Below are 14593 nucleotides of genomic sequence, written 5' to 3'. Positions count from 1 at the left end.
GATTATTCTATGGGTAACATCTGGGTTAGGAAATTTCACTTACAGGAAGATTCATATTCTGCTTGAGAGTGTAATGTATTTTAATGTTGGTTTATAGAAGTTATACTGGACATTTTTAATGTGTGATTTGTTCCAGGATAATTGGCAATTGGGCCTGAACTGCACATAGATGGAATAGGTGCTAATCTGTATGTAATAGAAATTATGATGTTGAGATTTGAATTGGAGGGTTATTCAGTTGAATATTAAATGAAGACATTTCAATGAAAAAATCAGATTAATTTATGGTAATTTGAGAATAAGTAGATTAACAAAAGAACTAAACAAATGCATTACACCATGTTGGTGTTAAGCTTCTGTCTTTAGCGACCACACTAAACACTTTTCTAAACCAGAAGGAAATCAGCTTCTAAATATCTGGCACCTAACTAATTGGTTTAGAAAGCAATGTTACTTATTATGGCCGGTTGAAAATAGCTTAACTCATAACTTTTGATTTCAGGGTCATATTAGAAAACGTACTTGAAAAACACAGGCTGTGAAGTGGCAGGCCACTGGAGGCTATATACACCATACCTTTGTTGTTGGCCTTAGCAATGATGAAGATGGAAAGAAGCTATAACATAAGAACTTTTTTTCACATAGAATGAAACACCTAACACAGACTGCAAAGTATATTTGACAGTTACTACAATGAACAAGATATGAAGAAAGTGTTACTAACCAAACAAAAAGGGCCTGATATAGAGCTCGGCAGATGGGTTACTCCATCACAAACATGACGGATATCCTGTCCGCAGTATTACAACTGCCAGTGAATACACTGCACTTGTGATACAGCAGACGGGATATGCGTCGCCTTTGTGATAGACTATCACTTATTCCCAATTCAAATGAGGCCCAAAATATTTAGGTAAAACCATAGCTCAGCCCCTTAATAGCTATCCCGCCCCACAAAATGAAAGGCCTGAGGGAATGGTTCAGATATAGATCCAGGCTAACTAAATGTTATCTGTTTCAGTGATAACTAGTGTAGATTTACTAGGTCATTTTTACACCTTAATAAATAGAAAAAAAATAACATTCTTTTTTTGAGCTTCAACACTGGAATCCTTTTTATAAACATATCAGCTTTGAATAATTACATTTGTGGTTTGCATGTTGATTTTTCATGAAAATTATTGTAGTTATTTATTCAAATAAGACTAAATAGATAATACCTGTGCATATTTTAGAGTGTCTAAAATTATTGTTTGCATTCATCAATTTAATTCAAAGAATCCTAAAACACCAAACATCACAGGATGGCCACTCTACTACACTCCGTTGAGAAATGGAGTTCATGCCAAAGAAAGCAAAGATATCAAGGAGTCATAAACCACACGGACTGTGATTCCTCTAAGTTGGCCTTTCCTGCTTCCTCCTCTAGTGGAACTAAAGTAGTTCATCAGAGGAGCCAATTTAGTTGGCCTTCTGCAGTGGCCCCACTTAGGGTGACCAACCGTCCGTAAATTTTACGTACTGCCGTTGTCCATGAAGAATTCTTTCACTGACTCCTTTTGTCTGTAATTTCAGACTTTTGAGCGAGCTGCCCCCTGCAAACAGCCCGAGCTGGGCTTACATTCTAACAATACTGACTGGATATTGTATTTAATGCATTAATGTCTCAATGACCTATTAAATTCCTTAAGTCCATAAGGCCAGGTACTTTTTTAATTCACTCACTTCATCCACCCCTGTCCCTTCCTCTCCCTACCTATACACCACACATAGTACTGCAATAACAGTGCTCCAGCGTAGTCACCAGTCATAGCACGCCCCGTCCTGCAGAGGGGCGGAAGACCCCTATGATGAAGCATGATACCAAAGGCCCTTTTGGTGTGTGAGGGGTATTTAAGCAAACACTGTGTGTGCCCTACCAAGACTGAGAACACATTCCTTTGAACCTCTTCGAGGTGGATCTTTTTGTTTTATTTAAATATTGTGGTCAGTATCTTTAGGGTGTGGAAAAAGGATGCAGTTATGGTGTTAACCTGTGCTGTGATGTACAGTTTGCTGTTGTTAGAAATGGAATTCCTGGTTGACTGAGGTATGCAACTGGGCAAGGCAGAAATCATCACTCTAGTCAGGGTAAGCTAAGTACACACTAAATGATAGCCTGCGCTAGCCCTTTGACACCTTGGCACAGAGCAGTCCAGCTTATCTAAAAAGGCAATGTGAAAAATATTTGTGCAACACACACACACCCACACACACCCACATACAGTAACACTATGAATACATCACAAAAAGACTCTACACAGTTTTAGAAAAATAAATGATTGTATTATGAAAAAGACAAGACCAAAAGAACAAAAATCCAATGAATAGAAGATGAGATATTAAATTTTAAAAGAATAAGTGGAAAATAGCACTTAGAAGCAATTAGCCCTTTAGGGTTACATGAGGTTGCAATGCACCAGGGCAAAGTCAAAGCTCTGGCTAACCACGATGGAGCGCCGGCCGTCTACAGGACCTACACAGGCCCGATGAACTGAGTACATTTCCTTGTTGCAACAGTGAGATGCATCGTAAGATGCTTCGATGAGAGTCCCGCAAATTGAGGATGCTCCAATTTTCTCCACTCGCAGATGGCGATGCGTCGGTTCTGCAGATGCTGGAGTTAATAGGCATAAAGCAATGCACCAGATTTCTCCATACAGGTGAGGGGATGTGTTGATCTTTCCAAACTGCAGCAGCAGCGATACAGTGACTGATGCATCGATGTCCGAAGGAAAAGTGCTGGTTCTGACGCAGTGTGCTGATTTTACATGCATGTTGAAGTTCAAGTTGCAAGTATCAGGGCCACTTTGGGTGAGCCAATCACAGGAACAAGGGTGTAGACTTTGATATACCTGAGTGTTAAGCAACAAGAGGTGAGCCAACAAGCCCTTGGAGCACACTTGGAATGAAGGCAGAGTCCAGTTCTCCTTCAGCAAAGTCAGAGAGCAGCAGGCAGCAGGACAACAAACAGAAAAGCAAGCCTTCCAGATAAGCAGTCCAGTTGAGTCCTTTAAGCATCACAGCAGTTCTTCTCACATGACTTGAGTTGCAAGTCCAAAAGTGTCTACAATTAGGAGGTCAGAGACCCAGTACTTATACCCAAAAGTGCCTTTAATATGGTGGTGACTTCAAAGCATCTCCTTGAAGTGCACAGGTCCTCCTTTCAATCCAGCCCTGTCTGCCAGGTATCTTTGGGGGGGAAATTAGCCGTTTGTGAGGGGACAGGACACTGCCTATTCAGTGAAGTGTTAGCCCCTCATTTCCATCCTGCCCAGGCAGGGCCATCAGAAAGCAGATGTATGTAGATGGGTACTCAGAAAAACCTATCCTTATTGTGTTTGTGGCTGTCTGGAGGGAATGCACAAAATGTAACTATCATTCACCCCAGACGTGTATTGGAGACAGGCTGCAAGGCATACAGGGTAGTAGGTACAGAGAAATAGCCACTTTCTAAAAGTGGCATTTCTAAAACAGTAATGTTAAATCCAACTTCACCAGTACGGAGGATTTAATATTAAAATTCCAAAGACATAACACATGGAATAGCTACTTCTTTCTGATCAGTAATTCTCACTTAAAAATGTATAGGGGATTTCCCAATGCTAACCTATGAGAAGAGTAGGCCTCAAAGTAGTGAAAAACTAATTTAGCTCTTTGTGACTACCGGGACACACAAAATGTAAAGGTACATAACACACTGCCCTAAGACCTGCCTTCCTTAGGTGTGACTTATATGTAGTAAAGGGGATGTTTGAGGCTTGGCAATTAGTTTTAAATCCAAGTCAAAGTGGAAGTAAACTACACACACAGGCATTGCAATGGCAGGTCTGATACACATTTTAAAGACTACTTCTGTGGGTGGCACAATCAGTGCTGCAGGCCCACTAGTAGCATTTAACTTGGGTATGGGGTATACCATTTTATAAGGGACACATAGGTACATTGAATATGCCAATCATGTATAAACACATTGTACACATGTTAAGAGAAGAAGCACATGCACTTTAACACTGGTCAGCAGTGGAAAAGTGCTCAGAGTCCTAACACCAACAAAAATATTCAGCAAAACATGGACGTCAAATCAAAAGGTTTGGGGGAAGACCACCCTAAGGAAAGCTGAAAGTGGAGAGTTCTCTTCACTGAGGTGGAAAAACCTGGATAGACCAGCAGCATTAGGGTGGTCTACTCCTGGTCTGTGTTCCATCCTGAAGTCCACACTCTGTAGGGAAATGGACCACTTCAACAGTTTTGATTCTCACCCCTCATTTGCATGAGTCACCTGAGGGGCCTATCATAGGTCTGAATTATTATACTTATTAAAACGTATATAGCGCAACAAATCATCCCCAGGGGATCTCTTGGCGCCTTGGCAGCACACTCCCGGTCACAAAAGCAGTAAAGCCATTAAAACATCCATGTTTTCAACTGTTTCTTAAACTGCCCCAATGTGGTGTACACTCGAATCCCATCTGGTAATCTGTTCCAATGGAAGGGGGCAAGATGAGAAAAAGCACGCCCACCCATTTTAGATTTACTGATTTTACTCTGGCATAGCAGTTTCTGATTGCTCGATCTGAGCTGGTGACCCGGGACATAGGGAATTACCTTCTTCCTTAGGTATACAGGTCCCATCCCTTGCGTTGCTTTAAATACTAACACCAAAAGATTAAACACTGCTCTCTTTCTAATAGGTAACCAATGCAGTGTATGCAGCAGAGGTAGAGACGGGTGTGGCCCGGTCTATTGAGAGCCAGCCTTGCTGCAGTGTTTTGCACCACTTGTAGTCTGGAAGATATGTCCTCCCTTACTCCTAATAGTAGAGCATTGCCGTAGTCTAATCTACTACCTAGTAGTGCCTGAATTAAGGTCTTACTGTACTCAAAGGGAATCCATGGAAAACTCTTCCTCAACATCCGCATAATCCCAAAACATGGGCCCGAGAGTGTCTTCACGTGATCTTCCAACAAACGTTTATTGTTGAGCAAGATTCACAGGTTACTTGCCTGCTTTGTTGGAATGGGTGCCTCCCATAGTTGTGTGGGCCACCATTCCGCTGACCACAATTCCTCAGCCTTCCCAAACAGGAGAATCTCCGTTTTGTTTAGCTGAAGGAAATTGTTACTCATCCAGGAGGCTACATTCAGCATGCAGACCTTAAACCTAGCTCTGGTTGCTGTAGGATCCAACTCGAAAGGGATTATCACCTGTGTGTCATCCGCATATGAGATAGTCTCAAAACCGCAAGATATGATAATGGCAGCCAAAGGGGCCACATAGATGTTGAACAAGGTGGGACTTAAGATGGATCCCTGGGGGAACCCTTTGTCCAGTGCCGTGGTCTGTGACCCAAATGTGTCCAATTGTACACATTGTGTTCTGTTGGTCAAAAAGCTTTGTAGCCAAGCCACGGCCTTCCCTCCGACACCAATCTCACGCGGCCAGCCCAACAGGATGCTGTGAGAGATGGTGTTGAAGGTCGCCGACAGTTCCAGGAGCACCAGCATTGTTGGAATCCCCTTATCCAGAGACATCCAAATTGTATCTGTGACTTCCACCGGGGCTGCTTCAGTGCTGTGCCCCGCTCTGAAGCCTGATTGGGAGCGGTCCAACAAATCAGACTTTTCCAAATAACCAGTGAGTTGTTGGTTAATCAGCGTCTCCATGACCTTAAAGCAGCATGGAAGGAGGGAAATCGGCCTATAATTTAGCATGTCTGCCGGGTCTGCGAACGCCTTCTTCAGCAGAGGTTTGATGTGCGCCTTCTTCCATTTCCTGGAAAATGTAGCCGTGGCCAGAGAGATGTTACAAACCTCTGAGAGGGAGGCAGATAGCGCCGGAGCAAGCTCTGACATTATAAACGGCAGAGCCGGGTCGATCAGTGACCCAGATTTCGTCGCCGCGAGTACTGACTCTACTTGCTCAATGGTGATGGTTGCAAAAGAGTTGAGCCTAGGTGATGAGGTATCCCTCCCCTCAGGGACTAGCCCCTTGGATGCATATCTAACCCCCAGAGAGTTATAGATTCTATCGATCTTCTCCTTGAAGTGGCCTTCTAGATCATCACCAAGGTCTTGTGTGGGGGGAATAGAGGGGTTGCTTACTTTAGAGTTAGTGAACTCCTTTAGTATCTTAAAGAGTTACTTTGAGGAGTTTTTTGCCTCCCGTATTCACGTGCCCAAACCACACCAAAAGCTTCTCTTTCTATAGCACTCTACTTTATTTCCCTAGGGAGTAACCTCATAGAGGTGAAGGCTACAGGTTGGTCTAGGCCCTCCTCATTAAGTTGAGATTGTACTGCCCCGATGCCATGTTAACAGGCACAGGTTCGAACAATAAATTACTTGGAGAAGTCAAGGGCCCTAAGCATAGGAGCTTTGCACATGGCCTGCTTCAGGGAATAAAATTCAGTTTGGCATGCCTCTGTCCAAAACCCATGGAAGTCAGCTCTGTAGAGGTGGACAAAAATGGTGTTACAGCCCATGACAAATCTCTTATAGCACCCAGCGAGGCCCAAAAATACTTTGAACTCAGTCTGCATTTTGGGGCACAGCCAGGCCATGATGGTTTTTATCTTGGCCTGAAGGGGTTGCACCATACCCCTGCCCACCAGGTTTCCCAAGTACACCAGTGACCCATGCCCTATCTGGCACTTACTTGCCTTGATAGTCAGGCATGCCTGTTGCATAGCTTGAAACACTTTCTGGAAGTGATAAAGTTGGTTCTTCCAACTGCTACTGAAGACAGCTATGTCATGAAAAAGGTGGTACTTCCAGCTGCTATTGAAAACAGCTATGTCATCCAGATAGGCAGTACAGAAGGTTTCCATACCAGCAAAGACCTGGGTCAGCCAACTCTGGAAGGTGGCATGGGCATTCTTTAATTTAAAGGGCATAACCCTAAACTGATAGCGGCCCTCTAGAGTAGAGAAGGCTGACCTCTCATTTGCTTCCTTTTTTATGACGATATGCCAGTAACCTGATGTAAGATAAAAGGGACACCCCTAACTTGTCAATTAGATTGTGCGTGGGGTGAGCATCAGTTTTTGTCACTGAGTTTAGCCCTCTTTAATCCACACAGAACCTCATTTCAAATGTTAGGCCCACTGGGGCAGCTTTTGGTATTTTGGTAACAGAACCACAGGGCTGGACCAGGACCACTGAAGGGTTCTATCACTCCCAATTCCAACCTTAAAGCTGGGCCTAATTTTAGCTGACAACCTGTAAGATTTATTCTTAACAGAAAGGTTGTCCCCTGTGTCCACGTCATGGGTGCACAGGTGGGTAGTCCTGGGGATAAGGGAGAACTGAGAGGAGTACTATCCCAACAATTGGTGGCAGTCTCTCTGCTGTTCAGGAGTTAGGCTTGGGGTAAAGATTACTCCCTTCACAGACTCATCTTTCTCCTTGGAGTCTAAGAGGGCAGGGAGAGGTTCACTCTCTTCCTTCTCTTCTGCATCTTTCAACAACAGTATGGGGAGCTCAGACCTCTCAAAGTGGGCTTTTGGGAGATTGACATGGAGCACCCTGTGGGGTTCCCTGGGGTCTTGAGGTCTACCAGGTAAGTGGGCTTACCCTCCCTCTCAGTCACCTCATGTAGTCCAGTCCAATGGCCCTGGAAGGCTGGGGCTCCACCGGTTCCCTCACCCACACTATCTGTCCAGGATTCAGTTGCCTAGTGGTAGAATTTTGGTCACACCACTGCTTCATGATCTCGTGGCTGGTTTCCAAGTTGTCAGATGCTTGCTTTCACAACTTAGCCATTCGGCCTCTAAAGGCCAGCATGAAGCTCAATACATCCTGGGGAATCCTCATGGGAGCTTGTTCCCACCCCTCCTTCACCAAACTCAGAGGACCTCTAACAGAAGCTCAAAGGGGCTGAAACTGATTATTTTCTTTGGCAAATCCCTGTATGGCAAGAGGATGTCCCACTTACTCCTCAGGGCCCCAGGTAGGGTTCTAATCATACCTTTCAGGTATTTTTGAATCTCTCAATAAGCCCATTTGCTTATGTGAGGTAAGGGGAGGAGAGCTTGTAGGTTACTCCACAATACTTCCATGTTAACTGAATGTATGCAGACATGATGTTTGTGCCCTTGTCATACACAACTTCCTTGGGGGAACTTACTCGGGTAAAAATGTCCATTAGGGCAACAACTGGTGGGACCATTTTTGTTCTCCAGAAGTTAGAATGACGGACCCATCTTTCTCCTGCAGGCTGAGAGGTCAGGGAGAGGTTCACTCTCCTCACCATCTCATACCAGCAGCATGGTGACCGCAGGCCTCTCAAAGTGGGGTATGAAGCGTTTGACATGCAGCACTCTGTGGGGTTGCCTAGGGGTCATGAGATCACATCATAGTGCCCTGTCAAGCAGTCCTGGAGGTCCTTGGGCTCCACAGGCTCAATAACCCACACTTTCTGACCAGACTAAAAATCCACAGCGGTAGAAAATTTGTCATCTGTCATGACAGACATTTGGTTTCCAAAGGCCAGCATGCAGCTCACTGCATCCCGGGGAGTTTTCCTGGAAGCTTGCTCCCAGCCTTCCTTGACCAAACTCAGAGGTCCCTTGACAGAGTTCCCAAACAGAACCTCAAAGAGGCTGAAGCCCGCTCCCTTCTTTGGTACCTCCCTGTAGACAAACAACAGGCATGGTAAGAGGATGTCCCCCTTTTTCCTCAAGGTCTCAGGTAGGCACCTAAACATGCCTTTAGGGATCTTGTTGAATCTCTCAACAATTTCATTGGTTTATGGGTAGTAAGGGGTTGAGAACTTGCAGGTTACCCACACTCTTTCCACATTGACTACATATATGCAGACATGATGTTTGTGCCACTGTCAGACACAATTTCTTTAGAGAAACTCACTCTGGTAAAAATCCCCATTAGGGTCTTTGCCACTGCAGGAGCTGTCATGGTTCTCAGAGGGATTGCCTCTGGGTATCTAGTGGCATGATCCACCAGAACCAGGATGAACCTGATGCAGTCTGAGGAGACACAGGCCCTAGAATGTCAATGCCCACCCTCTTAAAGGATGCATCAACAACAGGCAGTGGGTTAGTTGGGGCTTTAATCCTCTGCCCTTTTTTCTCATTAGCCTGGTAAGTCACACAAGTCCTACAGAACGTATCTGAGGAAGTCTTGATCCTGGGCTAATAAGAGTGTGGACAAACCTTGAAAATGTTGTGTCTTGGACCAGGTGTCCAGCCAGGGGAATGTGGTAAGCCAGCTCCAGTAGGAAGGCCCTGTAGCATTGGGGGACCACCAGGGCCCTTGTTGCCCATAGACATGAACCTCAGGCTCACTGTAAAGGAGACTGTCCTCCCAATAAATGTAGTGGTTACCAGAGGCATCACCTGCTTCTTAGGAGAGCAATGCCCTCCTCAATGAGCTTTGGAACAGCCACTGCAGGTGCCCCATCCACCTCACTAAGAGTACATTCAAGGGCTAGTTCCCAACGTCCCCTTCCTTTCCCATTCTCAGCAGCTGGCAGGGCCATTGTTCCAGGCTCCAGCCCTTTTTGACTCCCATCTTGGGCAGCTATGGACCGTGTCGTAACACAGATCTAATCAGGTAACCCTAATGTCTTCACATGAGCCTTGAGCTCCACTTCCTTCCAAGTATTGTGCTCAAGGTCATTACCCAACAAACAGTTCACAGGCATGTCAGGGCTCAATGCAATTTTCAGAAGACCTGAGCCCACAATCACTCAAATCAAACTGGGTAGTTACCCTTTCTGTTGTCTACCACAACAACTTGGTGGAAAACATTGGGAATTATCTCCTTTGGGGAAAACAGCTGTCTCCTTAACATAATCATACTGGCTGCTGTATCCCTCAAAGCGTCCACGGGAAACATCTTTTACAACGCGGTAATGACACCGCAGTGCCATTACAACGCGGGTTTCACACCGCAAGTCGTTACCACGACTTGCGCTGGAGGGCGCTCTAGGCTAAGGAATAGTAGATTTACTATTCCAGCACCTTCCCTACTGTACGTGGGCTGGTGTTGGAATAGTAAATCTTACTATTCCTAAGTCCAGCACCCTACAGCGCAAGTCGTGGTAACGACTTGCGTTGTAAAACCTGCGTTGTGAGGGTCTGCAGTGTTTTATACCGCGTTGTACCGTCATACATCCGCGTCCACACTTTACCCATTGATGGTGATGCATTGTCTATACTTTGTAGTGTTTGATGGAGCATGGATCTTAGGAACCATCTCACCATCACCCAGAGAAACTAGGGCAACCCATTTAAATCCCCCCTCCCATTAATTGGAAAAGCACCTCCCCAGCACTATATAGAAACCCCTGGAACCTTTTCTCCAGTGGAAGGTGGTGCTCCTTTTGAACACCTGTGATCCCCCTTGTAGTATCTATACTTGTAGCACTTATGGCACTAAATGAACTTGGGCTGCTGACTTTCGTCAGGTAGTTTTTCTTCTGATGGCCAGTTTGGGAACGAAAACCAGCCCTTTTCCCTGTGAGTTGTTTTGCGGCCCTCCTTCTTCTCGTGGTAACCCTGATCACCCATTTCGGAATCCCACCAGATGCTTTCTTGGACAGTCTGTTACTGACTCAGATGTCCACCTCCTCAGCAAGGTTCCTGGGGTCAGAATGCTTACCATCCACCAGGTGTTGGTGCAGCTCTGTAAAACATAGATCAAGCAGGCACCCATTCGAAATCCAGTTGTACAGCCCTGAATGATCATCTACTTTGCTGCCCCTCTCCCAGCTCTTCAGTGCCTTATCAGGAGAGTCTAAGCAACAAAAACCAGCTCTGTGTCGTTAGCTGGTGGCTGTCCCTAAATCGATGTCTATATTTTTCAGGGGTCAGACCAAACTTATTGGTCAAGATAGGCTTCATCACAGTGTAGCATGTCTGGTCCCCCACCTCCAGTGTAAGAACAGTGTCCTCCCCACTGTGGGCATGTACCTCCATAGACTATCACCCCAGAACTCCTCTGCGATCTTGGAAGTCTGGGGCTTTTAGAGCCACTTCATATGCTGCAAACCACTTGTCCAGACCATACCCCCACCATATAACTGGGCACCACATCTTTGGGTATTCTTGTTGAGTAGTTCCTATAAACCGATACAGAATCTGTGCATTTAGACACCATATACGGTAGGATTGGAGTCAGAGTGATTATAAACACCCCTACCAAATATGTTAGTCTGTATACCAGTTAACTCACAGTGCCACTAAAAACTCCTCTTACCTAGGAGAGAATATTTCTTGGAAACTATCAAACATGGCAAACCTGTCTCATCAGGGATCGTGGAAACAGTGCCACTTTTATCTCAGTCATTCATGCTCACTTTGTCTCAGAGAGATACACAGAATAAACAGTGGGGATGTTTCTCAATTAGCATTTATTGAACCAGAATCATTGTAGCATAAAATAGGTGTGCTGGAACAACAATTAGACAAAAACAGATATAAATGATTATAAGCACTAACAGAGTAGAAGGATGGTAGATTTCTACCATCGTGCTAAAACAATGAATACAAGCAAGTATATAAAGTACATGACAGAAAAAATGCCTACTCTTACTATGAGTCCCTAACTAGATGTACCAGAATGTACTTAGCATGTATGTGGGTGTAAAGCCAAGAATCCCTCTAGGATAAAATCAATCTCATTACCTGAAGTGAGAGACTGTGGGACCCCGTCTTGGTCTCAAGATGGACACACCATAAGGGATGTCAGACAACTGCGAGCTGGAGTGTCTGTGTGCAGGACGCTCAGCATCTCCGTCAGTGTGTCGGCAGGGAAGTCCTTTTCTCCTCTGACTACCTTAGCAAGAGGTGGTGTATATATACTCAAAGTGATACCCCCTGGGGATATACCTCACTGTGTCATGTCAGACTGGGATGACGCACAAAATGACCCTTGTACATAGTTATAAAGCAGGAGATGGTAGCCCTGCTGTCTGTCTGTGATTGCAAGAATCCTCATGCATAATGAATAAGGCTTAAGCTTTTCAGAGAAAATCCCATTTTATCTCTGGACATTACCGTAACTTGGTAAAAGGTCAGTACTAAGAAATGTAATGTAGTGTAATGGTACAGAGAATATATGTGGAATGTTAGGTGACAACATGAGCCTATATTGCTGTACCTATATGGAACATAACATTCTGAATCATCGCTCATGAAGACACTGCAGGTACGTTGCCACCATTGCTGTTGCTGGACCCTACTTCCAGGGCTCTTACATCCAGCTCTCTGAGACTCAACTCATGGGAGAGCTTCTTTTTCTCCAGAGCTAACCTCCTCTCAACCAGAGCCTGCTCTTTCTCTAGCCTAGCAAGCTCCAACCTCAGCGGCGGCCGGCTCGGGTAAGAGTGGTGCGGCAGGGCACAGCAGGGGGGAAGTCGGAAGATGATAGAATAGGTATTATTTATTTATTTAATTATACCTATTCCGTCGTCTGTCAAATTTCTCCAATCCCACTCCGCCCACCCGCCCCAGCCATCCCACCGCGATTACCTGTGCCAGCCGACCCTTTCCAACTTCAGCTTTCTTTCCTCCCTCCAGCCTGCCACTTCCAACGAGGACAGGTTCTTGGAGCAGACAGGGCTCCCTACTCTGGGAACCGCCACTGCTTCCCGCAAGATGCTGGCACTCTCTACGGGCAGTTCCAGAGCCACCTCAGGATCCAAAATCAGGTCCCCCTCCCCCTCAGAATTGTCCTGCTCCTCATCTAGGTTATCACCCCCTGCAACCTTGGTCTCCGCCCAGGCCCTCAAGGATTTCTGCAGCTCCACCTTCCTTGTGAAGCCTCCCATAGAGACCTGAAACACCTTGCAAAAGATCTTCATCTGAGCCACTATATAAGATTCCAACTAAGCCAAATTAAACTCCACAACTTCAAATGCAGGTGCTGCTTCTCTAGATTGAGGAACAATTTTGCAGAAAAAATAAAAACGGCAATTAGGGAGAATTGAAAAATAATTTAATGGTCTTCTTAGAGAGTTGCATTGAACAATGAGTCACTAAATAGCATTGCACAAACACCTCACCGCTGATCACCAATGTTTTAAATGGACTTCCTGGTTGGCTGAGGTGTGCACCCAGGCCAGTTGGGAATCACCACTCTAGTCACGGTAAGCTAAGTACACACTAAAAGATAGTCTGTGCTCATCCTCTGGTAGCTTGGCACAGGGCAGTCAGGCTTATCCAAAGACCCAGTGTGAAGAGTATTTGTGCAACACACACAACATAGTAACACAGAATACACCACAAAAAGCTGCACGCAGGTGTAGAAAAATGGATCATTATATTATGAAAAAAACAATACCAAAACAACAAAAACCCAATGCATAGAAGTTGAGATATTGAATTTTAGAAGAATAAGTGCAAAATAGCACTTAGAAGTAAACAGCGCCTTAAAGGTTATTTGAGGTTGCACTGGACCGGGGCAAAGTCAAAGTTTGGGACCACTCTGATGGTGTATTGGGGCTACAGGATCTAGCAGGCCTGGTGAACAAAGCTATCTTTCTTGGTTGCAACAGAGAGATACATTGTAAGAACCATCAATGTGGGTCCCACAAGTCAAGGATGCGTCCATTTTCTCTACATGCAGATAGCGATGCGTCTTTTCCATAGACGGGTGCCAGAGTTGAGAGGCGTAGAGTGGTGCACCAGTTTCTTCACACAATCTAGTGGATGTGTCGATCTCTCAAAGCTGTAGGAGCGATGATACACTATCCAATGTGTCGATCTGAGGACGCAAAGAGCTAGTTCTGATGCGATGAGTCGAGTTTACTCCAGCAATCGGCTTGATACACTGGTTCTGCTACACGTAGACAGGAGATGCATCAAAGTCCATGTTGCAAGTATCTGGTACACTTCTCGTGATCCTGACGTGGAGCAGGGGTAGAGACTTTGATATCCTTGAGTCTCAAGCAACAGGTAAGCCAACAAGCCTTTGGAGCACACTTGGAGTGAAGGTAGGGTCCAGATCTCCTTCAGCAAAGTCAGAGAGAAGCAGGCAGCAGGGCAACAAGCAAAAAAGCAGGCCTTCTGTCGTGCTCTCACCTTAATGTTGCCTCAGGAGTGCCACAGAGAACGGAGTCAGGTCCACAACTTCATCCTATCACCACCATATGCCAGAGTAGAGACTGGTGCATAGGTGGAAGGAGGGAAAATATAACAGGGGAAGAAGGGAATAACAAGAGATCTTGTCCAATCGATGTGGTCAGGATATCTGCATAGCTTTGGTATACGTCTACTGCATGAAGAGAAAGCATAGGATTAATAACTGTCCCTGCCTATCTTACTTCTATATTATGTGTGACGATGTTAATGTGTACCTTCTATCTCTTTGTCTTCTCTTCTCGAGAAAGATGTGACTGCGTAGCTTTATATGTGGATTTCCTGACTCTAGGGTAGGAACAACTTAATGTCAATGTTTTATCACGTGGAAGGAGTAAAGAATATTTCTATACTTGAATCTCTAGCTCACCATATATATAGACTGGAGACAACTTAATGCCTAATCAAATAACCATCCCAAATTGAGTCCTGAATGCTTACAATCAGCATTTG

Source organism: Lissotriton helveticus, chromosome 11, assembly GCF_964261635.1.
Source record: "Lissotriton helveticus chromosome 11, aLisHel1.1, whole genome shotgun sequence".
Classification (NCBI taxonomy): Eukaryota; Metazoa; Chordata; class Amphibia; order Caudata; family Salamandridae; genus Lissotriton; species Lissotriton helveticus.
Note: the sequence above shows the minus strand (reverse complement) of the source record.